Source organism: Phasianus colchicus, chromosome 6, assembly GCF_987193195.1.
Source record: "Phasianus colchicus chromosome 6, bPhaCol1.hap1.1, whole genome shotgun sequence".
Classification (NCBI taxonomy): domain Eukaryota; kingdom Metazoa; phylum Chordata; class Aves; order Galliformes; family Phasianidae; genus Phasianus; species Phasianus colchicus.
This window is the reverse complement of record NC_143441.1, coordinates 51,071,854-51,090,000: the sequence shown is the minus strand read 5'-3', so window position 1 is coordinate 51,090,000 and position 18,147 is coordinate 51,071,854. Positions and strand designations below refer to the sequence as shown.

The following is an 18,147-nucleotide window of genomic DNA, read 5'->3' as shown; positions in this document are numbered from 1 at the left end:
TGGCACTGAGGGACGTGGTCAGTAGGCATAGTGGGGATGGGCTGGCAGTTGGACTTGATCTTAGTGATCTTTTCCAACCTTAATGATTCTATGATTCTAATTACTGCCTGGAGAGCAGTGGATCTCTCTCTCACACATTTTTTTGCCCATGGATTGGTTTTGATCACCACCATGGAGTACTAGGGATGGATGGAGACTGGGGGTTCTCTGGGAAGCACAGCTTGAAGTATGGCGCATAGGGGGTTAAATGTATTAGAGCAAATACCTGAGGAATTAATAATGATTTGCTGCTCATCAGGCAGAGAAATGTAACGCAAGAAAAAACACGTTAGGAAATGCCAGAAAAATGCAGTGGGGGAGAAAAAAAAAAAAGAGTGTGTTTGGGGGGTGGTGGTGAAGAAGCAGCATGGGACATTGGTTAAGCTTGGCCAAGAAGGCTCAGAGCTGGCTGGATGGGGACGCCCAGCACCCCAGGGCCTGGCTCTGCCCTTCTCTCTGTGCTGGGAAGGAGAGTCCGTGGTATGAAAAGCATTTGTATTGAGGATGGATCATCTGGGTTTCCATTAGGGTGAAAGTGAGGGGTGTGAGCACAGTGCAAAAGGTGCATAGCCATCGTGTCAGCCTCCTGTCTGGGGAACTGCTTGATGCTGTGGTATCATTGAAATAAGGAAAATAATAATAAAAATACTTTAGAAGAGTAATAAAAAAATATTAAAAGTCTGCTTGGACAGAACCCAAGGGCTTGAAAATGCTCACATTTCGGGTTGTAGTGAAGTAGGAGTACATAACATCTAACCTGCAATTTGTGCATCCCACCTTGGTGTGGGAGCATCTCTGAAGCTTTGGTGTCCCTACTGCCATACAATATCTTTGGAGGGATGGCCATGCTGTGAACCCCTCTGCATGCCGAGGTGTGGGAAGGCTGCTGAGTGACTTGGCAAAATGTATGCAGATAGATAGCCAACATCTGCCCCAGCCTCAAATCAAAACACTCATTCCCTCTCTGGGCACTTGTCCAACTTGCCAGATTGATGCCATGGGGTGTCAGAGGATGGTAAAAACTCAGCCACACGCAAGGCTCCTGCTCAGCATCCTGACCCCATGGGGCTGCCTGTAGTCTTCTATTGCTTTTCTTTGCAGAATGAAAACCCTCTGGTTGATATCAGTTCCATATTGTGCCCTTTGGGTCACACCACTGGTGGTGTTAGCCAATTGACTCATGGTCAACATGTTGTCTATTGGGTCAAACCCAGGTCCTTCTCCACAGAGCTCCTTTCCAGTAGGTCAGCTCCTGCAATGTGCTGATGTGTGCAGTCATTCCTCCCCAGGTACAGAGCCCTACACCTGTCCTTGTGGCAGACAGTGTCAAACATCTCGCTGAAGTCAAGGTACACAACATCCACCCTCTCCACTCAACTACCCAGCTGGTTATGATGTCATAGAAGGCTACAAGGCTGGATATCAACTTTCAGCAGCAAAAGCTGAGGGGATTGTTGTGCACTTCCCATTGGGCACCTTGCAGTGGCAGAGAGGTCCAAAATTCCCATGAGTTTTTATTTTTCCTCTGTTTCTGAAGTTTTTTGGGGGTACCTACCCTAATGGTTAGCTAACCCAGCAATGCCAACACAATCTGCTCTCTTTTCCAATCTTCTACCCCATGTCAAATGTAAGATGTGCCTTTGTCAAGCTGGACACAGCTGGATGCCAGCCCTCGTGTTTTCTCCCTGATTTTCTCCCAGCTCCCTCCTCTCAGCCATTGGAAGGAGGAAGCCACCTCATGCCTTAAGAGCCAAGCAGTTGCTGAGCATCTCCATATCCCTGCCTTGTCCTACATGTGGTTTTTGTTTTGTTACAGCAGCACTGATGGAGCACGGGAGTTGCATAATTTTGGAAAGAATGGTAATTTGTGATTGCACTATGTCCTAAAGCCACACCTTTTCAAGGAAATGCCTGCTTCCTTCCCAGGAATATACTTCAGTAATTTTGGTGAATATCAGAATTAACTGAATTAAAATTCAAGAATCTGCACTGGCCTTACCCCAGAGAGACTGAACCTTGGTCATTAAGTAGGGCTGATCTTATCCTTCCTGCACGATTTTTCACTCAGCCAGTGAGAAAAGCAGAACAAAAAAAATTTGTGTGTCCATTTGCAGATCTGTGGTTCAGCAGCCCAGCTCATTCTTTCCTTTCTAATTGCTGTTTTCTTCTCTCTGTTGCCTCTTTTCTTTCTCTCCACAAGCACCTTTAGGGTCCTTCCCCCACGTGCTGCGAAGCTAACGACTTCTTCAGCCCTAATTGGGTTTCAGGTATCACTCCTGGCCATGCTGCCCATGCAGCACACGGGTGTATGTTTGTCACATTCCTGTGCTGAAACCTCCCTATGGGCACACATGAAGCAAAGCCAAGGCCTGGGTGCCTGAGAACACACCCCATCTCTGCGATGCTGCTGTTGCTTTGTAATCGTGCTATCTCAATTAGAGGGATTCCCAAGCTTGAAGTCTGCTGTGGCCGTGTACCAAATTTGTGTCACTCACTCCAGAGATAGCACTTATAAACTATGGAGATAGATAACATCGATAACCGGTGCCACGATTGCCTTTCCTGATATTTACTGTGTCCAAAATATGTGAAGTGGGAACTACTTGAAAGGACTTTCCGGTTAATGAATGATTCGTGAAAATCTCTCTTTTCCAGAAATGGCCGAAATTCAGTGCTGATGTCATTTAACAGCTCCCATTCAGCAAAGCCATTGAAAACCGTCCAAATTCCTCGGAACTGTTAAGTCTCTTTTAATTTCTCCTCTTTGTGTGTATATATAAGCTGTGGGGGTTTTGTTTGTTTGTTTATTTCCCTCTTGCGGAAAGGGAGTTTTAATTTCATTTGCATGTTGGGTTGCTGCTCTTTTTGTGTTGTATTTAATGTATTCATAGCGTTTGGGAAGCCTGAGGTTTGGAGAGTGAGATTGTTTCCCCTGGTGAATGTGGCTTTCAGTAAAGAAATGAAAAAAATGGAGAAAATAAATTCCACAGGTGCCAGCACTGGCAAGGAAAGTGATTTTTTTCTATGTTTTTCCCAGGGAAAATTTTTAAAAAGCCTACCCTTCCTCCTTTATAATTATTTCTTTAATGACATCTCCTTTAAAAGTAATCATCGCACCGATGACAAATAAAGAAATAATAATAACAATAATAAAAGGCAAGGATAGATATAGACAGAATCCCCTTCCAACCCAAGCCATTCTATGATCCTACGACTCTATGATTCTATGATTCTATGGTTCTATGAAAGATAATGAATGAAGACACATAAATACTGCCCACAAATGGGCTGAAGAAGGGACACGGAGAGAAAAAGGTGAAGATCTCCAGGCACATCATCAAGTCCTGCACATCTGTGTGGGTTTGCCAAGTGGGGGCTGTCCATGAGGATGAGGGCACATGGGGTTGGGACACATCCAAGTGCCATGTTTTTGGGTCTGTGGGACACATCTGTGATTTCTACTATTTAAAATGCTTCCTTCCCGACCCCTCCTACCCTCTCCTTTCCCCAAACTTGATTCTTTTCCACGTGGTGTTTCTAATTTTGCCTTTCACAGCCTGAAACGAGCATTATTTCCCTGCAGGCTGAGGAAGGAGGTGAGCCTGTTGGGGACACCTCTCTCCTAAATACAGATTTAGTGTTTTTGGAGGAAAAAAAAGAGCAGACATCAACTGTAGGAAGGCAGGATGGGACACTGTGACCCAAACCACATCCATCCACCCGGAGCCATGCAGCACCTTTGGTGATCCTCCATGGCGCCTCCATTTAGGAACGCACGGCAAAACCCATTTGTGGACAGCTTGAAAATGAAAGGCAGATCCCCGCCGGGCACCACGAGAGGGGTTATTCTTTTATTTCTCCTTCCCCCTCCAGCAAAGACACAGGGGAAGGGCACAACCATGGCATGCCCACAGAGCCCAGAGGACCAGCATGGGATGAGGGCCAAGCGCCCGCGTTCCCCCAGCCCCGCTCTGAGGTGAATTCCTGGGGACAATACGAGCCCCCCCCCCCCCCCGGTGAGGATCGCATCCCCTCCCCTCAACTTGTGTGTGTGGCACAATTAAGAATTGATATGCTCAATATGAATGGGGATGCTTCGAAATGCTTGAATAGAGCCCCGAGCCCCCAAAAACATTGTTTTCAAAGTCCCCCACTCGGCCTGGGAGGGAAAGTTTGTGTATCAATCTAGTTTTATAATAGTGTAATTTAGTGTCTAGGCCCGGGCTCTGGTGGTGATATTGTGCTGGGATGAATGAGGCGGAGGGCTCCAGGCTGAGCAAGAGCTCGAGGACCCGGCTGCCTCTATTCAGGCCAAACTAATCGGCTTCAGCTCAGCTCTCCGCCAAAGCTCCCCTCTCAGTAGTGGGTTTTTCTCTGGGTTTTTGTTACTGTTTCTTAAAGAGCTCAGCTGGCTGCTGAGGCTGAAAAGAATCAAATTATTAAAGATTTTGTGGAAAATCCAGTGAGAATGGGCCCATGCAAGAATAATAGCATTGTGCCACCGTGGGCCATTCCCAGCTTCCAGTCGGGAGAAATTGTCAACTCTGTCTTTGTTTTCTTAACCCTTTCAATGGAAACAAAATAATATTTAGCTCAGCACAAAATACCTTCTTTTTCATTTCTAATCCTTTCAGGATTTTTTTTTCTTTTTTTTTTTCTCCCCCCCTTAACCTCTTCTTCCTCCCTCCCTCCTTCTCACTCTCCCTCTGTCTTTCCTTCTCCCTCGGTTTGTTCCCTCTCATCTCAAACAGATTTATATACCCTGTATCTTCGCCTTTTCTCTGCCAGTTGGCCAGAGGGGCATCTGTTATTGGGAAAGCCCCTTCTCTTTTAAGCAGGATGTAAAACGGGTGATTAAATCCCTTATTAACAGTTGCCACCAGAAAGGGGGGAGAGGAATGAGAAACGCTTCCTTCCAACCTTCCATTTCTAACATTTATTAACGATCAATAAATCATCAGTGTGCTATCCAGAGGGATGGCTTTGCAGCACGTCATGTTTTCAGATGTCTCAGCATTTTGAATTTGGAAAAGCTTTTCGGAGCGGCGTTGTAATGTGATTAAAGAACGAAAAGGAAACTGTCTGTCTGTCTGTCCATCCTCCAGCCACTGGAGGGATGCAGACAAACAATTTAATCCCTGCTCTCTTATTTAGGGACTTTGCAGCTTTCCAGACATGAGTTACATATCTTTGCTTGACTCTTTCTCTGCTGCATGTGCTGATGCACACCAGGTGACACAAAGCACAAGGAAGGATCTGCCCCAGTGTAAAAAGTTTGCTTTTAGATGCCAATGGAATGAGGAGGAGGTGAAGTGGACGAGTCCATAACTCACTGAGCTATGTGTTGATAGCAAGCCTGGCATTAGGGCATGGGGCTGTGGGGGGAAATTAAGGGACAAAAGGGTACTCACTGTCCCATTGTGGGAGATCCCTCTAATCAGGATATTCTCCCTCAACTTTGCTCCACTCTAACCTATTGACAACAGAACTAGGTCATCTTGGTGAATAGGGTAGATTTTCTGCCGTCTCAGTGTCTTTGAGGCTGGAAGGGATTGTGTGTTCAGTGTTACAAACAGACCTTCTGTCTTTATTTCCCGACCAGCAGCGCGCTGCTGAACAAGGAGAACTGGACCAGCCGTTTTCCCCATAACAAATAGAGGGTTCCATCCAAGCTGGCCTTGCCAGTTGGCTTTTGGACAGGGGAAGTTTATTCATGTTTTTAGACCTCAGCCAAGTTCAGCCAGGAAGCCTGAGATGTTTTAAACTGGGGGGAAGGTGGAGGGATGCAGGGCTTGCGTGCCAGCGAGGAGAAGGGAGGAGTGGCATTATCGTGGTATTTTCCTAAGTTGGGTCTTTTTTGGCATACTCCCAGGGATAGAGTTGTCTCTCTGTATCCTTGGCACAAGGCTTGCTCAGGAAGGAGATGTGCAAAGGCCTTTTTATTGGACAGGGCCCTGGCCAACCTGGTCCAGTGGGTGTACCCTTTTTTGGGTAAGATGTTTATTACCCATCCCATCTTTACTTCAGGGAAGGACAGGGCAAAATCACCTCTCTTTCCATCTGAGATGATGGTGCAGCAACCCAAGTGTTTTACTTGCACCTCCTTTGATGGTACTGTTGCTCCTGACCCTTTTCAAAGCATCCTCATATCTTTCAGCATTGATGATCTGAATACTCCCGACTAAAGAACAGCATTACCCCATCCTAGATAGTCCACGGATATAAGATCATGGCCATACATCTATTTTCCTAGTTAGCCAAACCTGTTCTCCATTCCGTGTCTGGATCCCACTCTGCCTGTTGTCAGGCACCATACAGAAATACCAGCTGATAACTCCCATGGGTACAGAGGAGAGAGAGCCCTGAAGCTCCATGGCTTCCCCCACTGTGATTCCCATTACCGACCCCACAGCCACACCTCTGCACCGATTTGGGCACATCAGAGATGAAGGCTGAACACCCGAATATGGCCAAGAAGGGACAACTGACACAACAGTGTTTGGTTGAGCAACACCTTCATGAGGACAGGCCTCATCCTGATGATATCCAGCCATCCTCTTCAACAGCATGGGGCTCTAAGGAGAGCTAGCAGGAGAAGGGATCCTCCTCTTGTTTCTTGCAGTCATCTCTGAGCATCTTCTTTTGTTTACTAATGAAGATAGGTTTGGGGGCTTAGCAGACTCTTGGTCTGACTCATCAGAGCTGTTATTGAGCTGTAGGATGCTGGTGTAACAGTGGTGCTGAGGTTATTGTAATACATACAATGTGTCCTAAACTTGGCTATATGCCTGGATTAGAAATTAAAGGCAAATAAGGCAACCTAAGCTTTGGAACTGCATCAAAGGCAAAACCAGGCTAAATGGGAAGGATCCAATTTCACAGTTAAGTTTGTTAAATAGGTGGGTGGTGGTTGCTGGTGGTGCACACGTCCCTTTATTAACAATTTAGAAATGAAAGGTCCCTGCCTGGAGATAAGCGGAGGATCAGACCTTTTCCTGGCTGCCTTACCACAGGCAATCCTCATTCACTCCTGGTTCATATCAAAATGGACAGATCTACTGTCATGCACAAGGACTGGCCTGGATAAATACAATGACAATTCCATGGATGGGAAAATTACAAGGACAGCAACAGGTGCTGGGAAGCATCAGCACAACAGAATTACTCAACAAATCCAGATCTTTCTTTCTGGGTCCACAAATGAATTCTCAACCAGAAATTATTCAGCTGCTCATCTTTCATTATGAATAGCTTGTGAATTTCACTGGAATAAACTGTACACCAGCATGTCCCCTTGTACAGAGCCTCTGCTCTCCCCAAGACACATGCTGGAGCTTTTGCATCCTGGCTAAAGGCAATTTGCAAAAGAGAAATTTACAGATGATTTTTTGGGGGGCAAAATTCACTGGAGATGCATTATAACAGGTGCCTTATAGTGTAGGTGCCCACCCACATCAGTGCTAGGATGAACTATATATATATTTTTATACACACACACATCTATCTTCGTGTGCAGTGCCCGATGTGCAATGATCATATCTTCTGGCTGACTCTTTCCTTGCTTATGGTAAGCTTGTGATTATACTAGAAAATTTTCATGTTGGACTTTGCTGATGTTCCCATTGTCAGATATGTGATAAATGAATTGAAAAGTCAATATATATATATCTTCCCTGGAATTTTAGTACTCAGAGCCAGACTTGAGGGCGCAAGGACTCAGGAATCAGAATAAATGACAGGAATCCAGCTTGAACTATTCCTAAAGCATCATGATTTCTAAATAGATCTCATCATTTAAATGGGAGGAGGATTGGAAAGATTGGGTTGCTTGGCACGGGTAGTGCTGTAGGACAGTACGAGAACTGGTCCTGTCAACAAAGGGGGGTAATTAAAATACATTTGCCAGAAAGGAGCCCAGATTTCCCATGCAATGTGCAGCGCTCCCTACGCAGCAGAGCTTTTCCTTTCTGCGCTCCCCTCAGCTCCTTGGTTTTATCATCTCTCAGTCAGAGGCAAGCAAGACAATAGGCATTCTTTGAGAAATTCACTACAGGGGATACGAAGCTAAGGTCTGTGCTGCCAGTTTTACATCTCCTCAGGACTTGTCTTCATGGAAAATGTGACCAGAATAGATATTTCAGAATTAGCTTTCCACTATTCCAAAGGAAAGCAATTTTGTTCCAGATTAATTACTCTGCTTAGGAAAACCCTTGTTGTTTTGCAGTTGAAATGTGTATGTGTAGAACGAGATATGATAATGAATGGGAATTTCTGATCTAATGAAGGTCAGGAACAAAGTGGCTGTATTCATGCCATACTTAGAGCACTGTGTGGGTTTCGTGCACCCAGCAAGAACAGGGTATTCTTGGTTAAAACGTAGTTGTCTAAACGCAAGTCAGCCAAGGTGAGCTACATATAACGGGGTCCAAGAGGCTCCTCCAGGAGCCTGGTGCTCTCAAATGCCTCGGAGAGGCACTGCTTGGTTTAGACACAGATTTGCAAGAGTGATGATAAAGCAAATCCTCCCTCAGGTGACTTCTATTCTAAGAGGGAGTGGGACTCTGCTTTGGATCCAGTATGTGTTTAAGCAGGTCAATTGGCTCCAGCTGGCAAGCTGGCCTCTGCTGCTGGCTAGTGACCAGCCTCCAGGATCACCCAACCCTGGTGGAGGTGTTGCTTCTGTTTCATCAGCCTTTTGAATGATGAAGTTTAGGCAGCATCAGAAAGCATCTCTGAGCCTCTGGCAGCTGTTCTGAGGGAGCAATCCATGTGTTTTTTGGTACTTTGATAGAAAATGAAAAATCTGGGCAGTTTATTGGGGAAAAGGAGAGTGAGAGATGTTCCTTCAGTCAGGACCTTGAATTTGTAGTGAGAAACACGCTGTATATGCAGGGGAAAATCAACGCTACAACAACAGATTTAGGCCACTTCGAGGTTGCAGGGAGGAGAGATATCTTATGTAAGCCATCTGATACACCTGGAGCAGAAAGTACTTCTGGGTACAAAACATCTCTTTATCCAGATTACTCAAAATTAGGAGAGATTAGACCAACAAAATAGGTAGATTAGATTGTGCTCTGTAGTGGTAAATGGTTTTCAGCCTCCCAGCTGTAGCATCGGCAGAGCCTTATCTCATCAAGCTACGCTCAGAATGAAGCTTCAGGGCCTTTTCCAGCTACAATCATTTGTACTGCCTCACCTTGTTTGAGAAAAAGGTCCTGAGGACGTCAGTGGAAATCTAGGAGAAGAAGGAGTTGCAAGGTCAGTCTGTTGCAAGACCCATTCCCTACCCAATACATGGATCAAATATTTTCCCTTTTTGCTGAAAGGCATCTTAGAAAGGTTGAAAGGTGGACTCTTTGGATGAAGGGGTTTGATTGCTGTGATGCAATTCCTTAATGTAACAGTGGAGATGTTATTTGATATGGGGCACCTCTCACAAGACACGAATCTGAGCTAGTCTTTCACCTTCTACAGTTAGAGAGATCTAGTTGTCCAGAAAGTGATTTATCTCATCCATTTCAAGGGCAGAGCAAAATCATAAGCTCAAGGTGCTACCAGTCAAATTCTCATTTCAGCAGGTTTTGTAGAGGGAGATGTACCCATCTGTCTCTCTCAAGGACAGCAGGAGAATTTAATACCTAATATTCAGAGGAATGAATCTAGGTGAAATGGCTCTTGGTTTCTTGATGCCTCTGTTTCTCATTCATAAAATATAGACAACTTCACTGCCTCATGGAGAAGATGTGGGAAATAATATGATAAGGACCATGAGGTGCTCAAATGCTGAGGTCACAAAGCTGGAAGGGCAGCGTAGGTTAATAATCCCAGCATCTGCTATCTTTTGCTTTGCTGGACAGTGAGGGAAAGCATGTTGTTCAGAGAAAGTCATCCCTTTTCCTATAAGCTCAGTAGCCAAAATCAAATGCTACCACTGGGAGGCATCACGGGTTGCAGTCTCAGTTACACAGGGGTTGCACTTCAGTTGGTGAAACAACCAGTTGGGTCCTGAGATAAGGAAGTGTACCTACTTGCCTGAAATAAAATGGACTGGGGAATTTATGTACATATTGACTCACTACTAGAAGAACTAGTTAAGGAAAGGCGTAGAGAAACTGTTGTCATGGTTTTGGTATTAATGCCTAGTGTGGCCTTGTGGGGAGGTTGGCCCATCATTGTGCTTTAACTTTAGGTCCTTTCCATGCTCAGTCATTCCATGACTGAAGCAGAAGGTCTGCGCTAAAGAGTTTTAACAAAGCTATGATGGCATGGTCTTTGCTAGGCCTGAAAAAATCATGTTTGAGATGGATAGAAGTGATGAGTTATTCCATTTTGTCAACACCAACAGTTCACTGTCAAATTTAACTGTTGGTTTTACGTCCAGGCTTGTGTAAAGAGTGGCTGTACTCTTGTTGCATTGCTACTCACTGTTGCTCTCTGAAGTGGTCATGAGTATTGAAGAGGATTTGTAAAGGGGAAATACAGTGCAATGCTGATAATAGAAGACAAAATAGTGGATGGTTGGACTGGGTGATCCTGTGGGTCTTTTCCAACCTTGGAGTTTAGCGAGTGCCAAAAAGCCTTTTGATTGTTAGGGAGCTGGAGTGGGAAAAGGAATTTAACCAGCACAGGTGGGCAAAGAGTATATGCCACTACTGCAGCACTTATGATGATGGATATTTACAGCTTAAAACAGCTGCTATGGACTCCTGTGCCTTAATGAATCCCATAGCAAGATGGGGATAGTGATAGTCATCCAGCTCTGTACAGCACTTCAGTTCTCAGGATGCCAAGAAACACGAGAAGACAATGTAGTAATGCAGTGCTACAGAGCAGACAGAAGCTCATTTTTGTCAATATTTTCTTGCCTTTTATTTCATCCCAGAAGTAGACAACTCTAGAGTAAATGTCTATCTTGATGAGTCTTCAAGTTGAGTCTGAGGAGGGATTAACCATCAGACAAGGTGTGGCATCTCCAGCAAGTCCAGCATCTAAAGATCTTGAGGAAGTTTCCACACCAGTCATGCAGTGGAGGATTAGCTGGAGTTACTGACAGTGCCTCTGTTGGATTACTTTCTTGTTGCTGCTTAGAATTTCGTAGCTCTACTCTTTAATCAGCTTTTGCTCAGGAGGGCTGCAAGCATTAACCCATCCTGTGCCTCACCTGAACCTCTACTGTTGAGTATAGAAGAGTTTCTTACGAAGCCTGGTGGGAGAAAAGATGTCTTTTTACTAACGTTTAGTTGAGAAAATGAGAAATCAAGACCTTGGTGATCACCACCTTCAGGATGTCTTCAAGGTGAAATGAGAGAACACAAAGAGGATTGGGATGAGATATATAGTCTTGAGGCCAGGACTGGAATTCTTAAGATTTTGCTTCTATTTCTTGCTACTTTGCAGCTCTCTCTGAGAGAGTGCAACATACTTCTGTGATTTACCCCTGGCACAACGGAGACAACGCAGTTGTGGTGTTCAAGCTCTACCTGAACAGAATACTGTGACTATCGCTGCAGAGTACAGTATGGACGTGCTCACCACTGTCTTCTTCAAGGACAATGCTCACGTATCTGCTCACATGCAGTTCTGAGATTATTGACTGTTCAGGTTAAATGGTAGGAGATTTTTAGAGCAAAAGGATTTGTGTATGATGAGTACAAGAGGCTGTTTATATAAACTTGTCAGACCCAGACTTGCTCCTGTTCCAAACTATAGTCTTTCTCAGTGGATTAAGAAGTGAAAACCATGCCCAGTTCCTTTCAGATCTGGCAGTAATTCCCAGCAAAATACGCCGTTGAAGAGATCAAGAAGCAATCAGACACATTTTTGACATTTTGTCCCCACTGAACAGATTTGTTGTTGAGTTGGGATATGTGAGATAGTGTTTCATGTGAACTAAATGGCACATCTGCCTAGCAAAGACATGTCCCGAGATGTGCTTACCTGCAGAAAATTATTCAGCCGCCAGATGTCTCTCCGTGCTCCCCTGGTGAACAAGGAAGACAATTTTGGAACTCAAGTCAAAATGCTTATTTATGAGTTGTAACTCTTTTATTTAATATCTTCTTCCAGGAGTTGGTTTTACACCATCTCAAGAGATGCTCTGCTTCAGGGGTGGGCTTTTCTAGATTTCCCTGGGTTGCGGGGCACAGAATAAATATTCCCCAAGGCTTTGTGAATCTAAAGTTTTTGTCTGCCTGTGGCTATACATGACAGCAATGTTGAAAGATTAGCAATAAGAAGGTCACTAAGGAGGTCAGAAGTGGGGGAGCATTATGGACGAGATGACCTTTAATGAGAAGGTTTAAGAACAAAGGGCACAAGTCATTTGGTAACCCAGAGCACCTAAGTGAATATGAAAGGGGAGATATGGTAAAAGCATTATCATTACTTGGAGCATCTGAGATGGACTGAAGTAGTTAAAGAACATCCAAACGTGAATTTATTGAATGGAGAACACGGTGACAGAGGTTTCATTTCTGTTTCTCCAGAATGTTGATTCTAAAGCATTTCATCCTTCAAATACCCTGTATTTGCATGAGCTGGAGTCTGAAGTAACTTTTTCATCCTACTTATTTTGAGAATTTTACAGTTAGAGACCATTGTGGGAGCATGATATTTTGGAGTATTACAAAAGAAGGAGGGAAATTGCTGATGCTAAGGGATCAAAGACCTGGAATAAGTACGTGCAACTTACTATGTCCTCACAAATTGTGAATGACTTTGGTTTCTAGGAATTGATTGTTTAATTCTCTTTGATAGTCAGTCTACAGCAGGTTGGGAAGGAAATGTCCTGAAGCTTTTTCTCTTTTTTTTTTTTTTTTCCTTTTTTCTCCACAGTACATTCATATTAGTCTTTAAAAACCAATATGAGTTGGGTTTGTGGCACTTGCAGACTCTTCAAACTCACGCACAATTTGTATTTACAACCAGCACCTGACTCTGTCAAGAAGATCTTCTCTTGTGGAAGTGAAAAGACAACACAGCTCCTATGACTTTGGGCCAGAAAGAGGATTCTACTCACCAGCACTGGCATGCTCTGAAAGACCTGTCACCAGGAGGTTTAGCAAGGTGAGTGCAGGGTTTGAACTACCTAGATTCACTGCAACCACAGGACCAAAATCCAGCTGACTCAGCCCAAACTTTTGTGCTTTGTAGTTGAGTACAGTGTCTTTGGATTAGTCCTACTAAGGATACACCGTCTTGTGGTCTGGACACACTTCTAGGCCTTTTTTGGGGACAGAAATGAAATCTACTTCAGTGTTTTCAGCTGTGGGTTTATCCCTAGTTAGAAATGGCCTTTACTTGAAATTTTTGTGATTTTCAAGAGCTTTTTCCTTCAGGTAGATTGTGGCCTTCTGTAATGGACGGATGGCATCAGTGCACAAAGGAAGGGCAGCTGATGTCATCTACCCTTGTGCAAGACCTTTGCCATGGTCCTGCACCACATTCTTATACCTAAATTGGAGAGAGATGGATTTGAAGACTGGATTATTCTCGGGATAAAGAATTGTTTGGATTGCTGCAGCCAGAGCATTGTGGTCAACAGATCTACATCTAGCTGTAGGCTGGTCATGAGTGGTGTTCTCCAGGGGTCTGTTGTGGGACCAATGATCCATTACACAAACAGTGGGATCAAGTGCACCCTCAACAGGTTTGCTAATGACACCAAGCTGTGTGGTGCTGATGATACAACTGAAGGAAGGGATGCCATCCAGAGGGATCTGGACAGGCTTGAAAAGTGGATCCATGAAAATGAGTTTCAATAAGGCCAAGTTGGATGAGGCCGTGGACAACTGATCCTGTGGGTGGTAACCCTGCCCACAGCAAGGGGGTTGGAACTACACCATCTTTAAAATCCCTTCCAAACCAAGCCAATGATTCTGTGACCATGGGAAACATCATAGACTTCTAACATTCTCAAGTAAAAACTACTGTTGGGCTAGGAGATGGCATGCTAACCTGATGGTCTGACATAAATGTTGGTATCAAAATTTAGTTATCCAGCACAACACTATTTACTCACATACATGTATTTTATTCAGAGCTTAATGCTATATATATATCTATGTATCTATATATATTATTATTTTTTTAAACTTTTCCTATGTTCTACCTTCTTGCCACAATTGAGATTCCTGCAAGTTTGAGGTGAGGCTTGCAGTTCTGGGAGGGTTTCATCTGTCCTAACATAGGCTTCTAAAACTTAGATGTTAGTTAGCCCAGGCTTGCTCTGTAGTTGAGACAGAAAAGAGCCACTCCTAGGGGGAGATTTATCTCTAAAAGAGACACCTAAGGTTGGTCACACAAATCATCAGCTGGACATGTCCTGTTCTATTTATTGAACTTTTTTATTGTTTCATATTAGGTGAAATTAACCCAGTCTTCACATTCTTTAGTCAGACTGAAAGAATAAATCACTTTTTTACTGAAAGCCATTCTCCCTACGTACAGAAAAGAACATTAACCTCTCCCAGGTTTTTCTTCATGGCCATTTACCTCTTGGTGAATCTGTTAGAGGGCAGCATTGGCTGTATCTAACACCTCCTGTGTCTAGCAGAGGCCAAGAGTAGATGGCTTGGGAAGAGTAGAACAGAACAAACATAGGGTTCCACTGATGGGTACTTCCAGCAATCTCCAGCATAGAGATTTCTAATTGAGTTCCATCTTTGAGTTCAAAAAAATCTTCATGCATTTTTCCTCAATGAATTTTGTTTCACTCCTTTTAAACCCGGATAAATTTAAATATTTATCCCAGCAGCAATGAGCTCGACTGTTGGAACTATGTCCCATGAGGAGAAAAAACACTTCTGCTTTTGACTTGTAAATTGCAGTGGATGTCTCCTAGTTTTAATATTATGAGAAATGGTGGATGGTTGTTCTATATTCCCTTCTCAGACGTATTGTCTCTCCATGCCTGGCTACTTCTCGGATTTCTTCCCTGCAGATCATGTCAGCTTTTAGCCCATGGCCTCTACTTGCAGAGCAGTTCCAACCTTCTTTATGCCAGCAAGGTATAAACACATGCTTGGTGAGCTAGCAGAATTCCAACAACTTTTTTATTGACTTGTACTACTTCCAAACTTCACATGGCAAAAAATAATTTCCTTGATATAACACATCTGATAACTGTTGCTAAAAGGTGAACCTCATTTTTCTCTAGTTAAGCCGGGCCGTGTTACTGTTATGACCTTAATGTTAGTTTTGCATTTAGATGATATACAAAACATCTGCTTGACAGGTATGACTTGGTGGCCTCCTTGGCTATGGCTGTTCTGCCAGCAGGCAAACTGGCTCAGCCAACCTACACTAATAGCCAGGGGGTGTTTATATGCCATCATTGCTGATGGATGTAAATGGGGTTAGGTAAAAAAAAGATCTCTTGGACTTGAGAGCTTTAGGATCGGGTCCATTGCCTCGTCTTGTATTTGCACATCACCTGGCACTAGGAGTGGTCCTCAGTGGTGGTGGGCACTGGAGACACCTCCACAAAGCAGGGAGTATGATTGTGATCGAGACTATCATCACAACAATAGCAGCCAGATCTCAAACCCTCCTAATTACAGGGGAGAAAGAACTAATTCAACGAAGTTGCGCAGCCAGCCTTTGGGTTGCGTGTCATTCCGTATGAATTTGGAGTGTCTGCTGCATTTTCATGTGTAACCTTCCTCTTTCTCACAGGAACAACATCTGCAGTTAAGACTGGGTGTGCCAAGCAGGCCCTGCCAACCTGTAGCAGCCGAGGAACTTATTCAGAGCTCTTGAGGACCACTCAATTATCACTAATTAACAAGCTTAAAGGTCAGCTTCTTCACAGCCCTCCATTTGCCAAACTCCTCCCTGGTGACCCAGCGAGGAAAGATAGGGGATGGTGTTCTCACTCCACATTTGAACCAGTAAATGTGCATTTATTGACTTAGCTGTTCATAACAGCCCACATCCTTCATGTACCCATTTCAGAGCTATTTACTTGTCCTGCCAGCTCCACCTCATTAAGATGCTCTATTGTCCCAGCTGACACTGCAGAAACCATGCCTCTGAGAGAACTCCTGCAAAGTCAAATCTTCTGTTCTGGCAGCATGGAAAATAAAAAACATCTGCTGGATGTTTGAAGGTGCTGTGTATCACCTCAGTCTAGGTGTGATGGCAATCAATATTTAAAAAAATAAAACACACCTATTTCTATTCACACCAACTAGCTGAAGGCTACTTGCAATCTCAACTGTGAACGTGGGTCTAAAGGAGAGGTGGGACCCCAGTTACTTCTTTAATTTTGAAAGCACTTGGAATCCAAGCTTTGTGAGGTAGCAGCACGAGAAACAGAGAGGGGAGCAGCAATTTCAAAGGAAGAATTTTTCCTTGGGAAAGCTACAGATTGTTGAAATCAGAGTTCCTGTAAGGTTGCTCAAGACTGGGCTGGAGTTATCAGTCACTCAGGATGGCTGGTGACTCAGCCAGGGGAATCAAGTCTCTACTATGGTTCAAGTCTCTACCCTGTCTGATAGGGAGGGGATGCTTGCACATGGATTTCTAACTGCTGCATGTTGCCCTTGCTGTGTGGCTGTCCTGGGATAGTTTTCTCACTGAAGCTATCCAGTTTTGCACAGTGACCTTGATATTCCTTGGTTGATATTCCCAACATCAATGACTAGGGCAGAAAAAAACAGGTCCAAGACGATGGATGCTTGCATGAAATAAATCCTCACTATAACAAGCTGACACCTTATGGCTACCACCACTTCCCACACACATCAGTGCTGCAGAATTGGGAATGGCCATTATCTCACATATCCCAGGAAGGAATATCACAGAACTGGTTTATTTCTCGTTTCTTGAGTGCCAGCTGAGAGGTACTCAACATAGCCTTGTTGTACCTCCTCTTTGACAAAAGGAAACACAATTTAGGGTGTCAGGAAATGCAAAAGATGGAATAAGGCTTCAAAGGGTCAGGCTCAGAGCACAGATCTATTTTAGACGGCTGTTTGAATCGACCTAATGCTGCAGACCTTGCATGAAACCAACCTGGAGAGAAGCGGAGCTGACCTCCTCTTAACACTACCACCGAGTTCATTACTTAACACTTCACCTGTTGACACTCGCAGGCAAATCCCAGACCGGATTGTAGCCCTGTGGAATGTAAATCTGGCTATGTGCCTCCAAATGACTGTACGATGAGGGAAAATAATCCACACCTGCAAATAAAAGAGATCAGTAAGCAAATTCCAAAGCCAGGCTGGGTAGCAATGAAACGGCAAAGCTTTCAAATTACATTGGGTCACAGCTTCTTTCTTCATGGCCTGGTTAGCTGCTGGTCAAAGAATTGCTTGCTGCTGGGTTTTGCTGCTTCAAAGGATGCTGTGTTAGACTGATTGTTCAAGCAGGATTCAACTTGCAGATTAAAACATCTCAACATGTGTGTAGGAGAGTACTGCATGTGCTCGGAGAGTCTAAACTCCTGCTACAACCATTGGAGACTGAATTTTCAATGTTTGCCTATACACAGGTATCTGATATCACCTGGGATAATTCCTTTGAGTATCCAACTAATGATTCAATGGGCATAGGTCTCCTACAGGGTCTTTGGTATAACAAGAACCAAGCCCAGGCAATGTTGCACCTAGGGAAGCTGAAATAAAGCCCTCTTTTGACTTTACTGACAAAATATAGGAACATGAAACAGGAAGTTCACGGGAAATTTTGGCTCAGTTCACCTGCCTAATCTCAACAGTCTGTTGCTTTTGGCAACATCTTGGGCCATCTGAGACATCTTTCTAGAGCTGCCAGGCATGACATAGATCCATGATGGTTCTGGAACTGCTCCTAGAGGACAGGCAGGTTGCTCCAGATCAAAATGCCTGCAGGACACTGATAAGCTTGTTTGTGGTTCTGTGGGTACCTACATTTCTGTGTTTGAGTCTGCGAGCTGAATCCCACTCCTTGTAATCAGTGAAGCCTGTGTGGCAAGTCTGCAAGTTTGTGGAGGCTTTGGATACCTTGCTCATATGCAGATTTGCCTGACTCTTGGTGTCTTGACTCCACCAGGCTTGTGTTCAGGCACAAGGACACCGTGGGCTCTCGGAAGCCTTGGGATCATCACATAGAGACCAATTT

At 44.2% G+C, this 18,147-nt stretch overlaps 2 long non-coding RNA genes across 4 annotated transcripts; one reads left to right on the top strand and one right to left on the bottom strand.

The window, feature by feature from the left end:
• Positions 1-398: 398 nt before the first annotated feature.
• On the top strand, positions 399-16,204 carry LOC116238290 (uncharacterized). 3 transcript variants are annotated; one of them, XR_004168933.2, is made up of 6 exons: positions 399-1,532; positions 1,856-1,899; positions 2,695-2,777; positions 12,970-13,107; positions 15,718-15,837; positions 15,997-16,204. It is a non-coding gene; the product is annotated as an uncharacterized LOC116238290 (long non-coding RNA). The 3 variants fall into 3 exon arrangements; XR_016467569.1 differs by having other exon boundaries at positions 1,859-1,899; positions 15,718-16,204; XR_004168932.2 differs by having other exon boundaries at positions 15,718-16,204.
• On the bottom strand, positions 9,157-17,224 carry LOC149917620 (uncharacterized). The gene is made up of 3 exons (XR_016467570.1): positions 17,059-17,224; positions 11,980-12,022; positions 9,157-9,277 (listed from the first exon to the last, which is right to left on the bottom strand). It is a non-coding gene; the product is annotated as an uncharacterized LOC149917620 (long non-coding RNA).
• Positions 17,225-18,147: the final 923 nt, after the last annotated feature.